Here is a 2,390-nt window from a genome sequence, read left to right on the forward strand (position 1 = left end):
TATATCCGATTAGAATTGATGATGATGAAAATTTTGCCTAAAAAGTAAGTTTTCATTCATGCCGACGATACATCACACCTAGGGGAAACCACACCGAAACTGAGAAAAGGTAAACTCGGGCTGTCATTTTGAATAAGTGAAGGGGAACAAGATAGGTAGGAAGCGTACCCAATGACGTACGGTATTATCTTCACAAGAGTTAAACATAAAGAAGCGACCTCTGCGAAGAAGTTGCTTTCATTGGATTTGATCTACAGAAAGGGATTTGGTGTTATTTGGCTTCTTACTTAAATCTTTGTTTCCAAAACTGCTCTCTGAACAGGGGCCTCAAATTATGGTTGAAAATTCAAAAATATAAAAATTTAGTTTAAGGGTGAAAATAAATGTAATTATTTCATCATGATAATTATATCACATATAGTGTATAGGTTCAATATTTACATTAAACGCGATAAAATGGAAGCATTTGGATATGCCAGAAAAGTGAGGATGTCCAGCAAACGATAGTTATTTACTACACGATGTTTATTTGAATCTAAAATAGCCGTCTTGACTGAATCATGGGAACTACAAGTATTCTGCCGTGCTAAGGAAGAACGCCGTATGAGCATTTGAGCGTAGCCAAATTTCCTTTGATAAAATGTTTATATTGGAGGAAAATTATGAATATTTTTCCTTGAAATTTTCAGGGACTTTAAGTGAAATTGTGAAACAAATTATCTGAAAAATTGGAAGGAAAACGTTCATAAATTCACTAGGAAATTCGTCTTTTATCAAATAAAATTGGCGACGCCAGAGGGTTCATGCGGCGTTTTTCCTTGGCACGGCAGTATTCTTCTCAAGATATGACATTAACAATGACAAGATATGACAATTATCTTTTTGTTTAAAAATTGGGATATTTCAAAACAACACATCTTCCTTTCAACACGTGTTGTGCCGTGGACGTGGATACTGAATGCAGATTGGGGAACTTTCAAAAGTCCAGGAGGGTCCGAATATAAAACAAGTGAATTTACCTAACATCGCGGTCGACTACTTACAAAATTTGAAAAATTTTATTTATAAATCTTTGATTAATGCAGAAATTTAGCGTTTTTTAAACACGGAAGATGGATGGCATAATCCAATGTGTGCGCAGATTTTACGATTCTTCCAATTTCGGTCGCGTCAGAAATTCGCAAGTACAAAAGTTGACAGGAGATCCTGCAAAGTTGGGTGAGTCTTCACAAGACAACTCGTTTATAAATACTGAACCAGGAAAGAATATGAGAGGGTAGAGAGGTATGAGGTCAATCTCCTGCTTGTTTTTCGATTATATGATTACACGGCGAGTGAAATGTTACGCATTGTAAGCTATTGCGCTCGCAATGCTCGTTAGGATCCAAACCTTGCTGAAAGCGCGAAATGAGCCACCACCTCCATCAAGATTCTTCGGAAATATTGTATGAACAACAATAAGAGAAACAAGACGACGGTTCCAACGATAAGACGTTGGAGAGCGTCCATTTTTGATTTGACGCTTAAAGATGCAGAGGTAACCAAAACATAGAAAAATACGATTGCAGGGAAACTTAAATAAATTGAGAAAAAAATTAAAAAATATGACTCATTAATCTGATAATAAAGGGGTACGCCCCACTATGCAGCCCAACCCCTGGGAAACGCTTTGCGGGCTCCTCTGAGTTAATCCGAAAAGAGTGGGCTCGTCTGAGGCGGTCTATTTCTTATTGATGGCCCCAAAAATCATGAAAACCGGCCCGGCAGATCTTTGCAACGATCTGTGACAAAAAAAGAACATCTACATTGCTTCAATAGGAGGATTTGCAACTTCAACCCGTAATAAAATAATAAAGTGAAGGGTGTCGCAGAGCATAGAGTAATGGCGATGAAGTAATGATCATAATTTTTATTGATGGATACTAGGTTTTTCATAGAGTCGCAAATAAACGGCTGTTGAAAAGTCTGGGGTGTAATTGTAATGAACAGAATCACACCTAACACTGTGCTTACATTAGAACGTGAGTGTAGTTGGAGCATCACGCAAAGTAAAGAGAATCTTAATTAATTCTCGTTATTTTTAGGTCCATTTTCAAAACAAACCCTAAATTCTAATTTAGATACAATAGTGCTTGTGTGGTAATCATTCTTTGGGTCCCAGGAAAAAACAAAAGGCGGCGGGACCCAAAAAATGACCAGAAGTATCGGTCCATCAATGCTTGAACCAACCTAGTTTACCTAGTTTTTTTTTTTTTTTTTTTTTTTTTTTTTTTTTGCTGTATGAGGAAGTCAATCGCGATCCGTGTGAATGCTAAATATCGACCAGTCCACCGAGATTTTACCCGATATTCTCGCCTGCCCACCCACCCCTGGTAATAAAATATCATTGG

This window comes from Bemisia tabaci, chromosome 5, assembly GCF_918797505.1.
Source record: "Bemisia tabaci chromosome 5, PGI_BMITA_v3".
NCBI lineage: Eukaryota > Metazoa > Arthropoda > Insecta > Hemiptera > Aleyrodidae > Bemisia > Bemisia tabaci.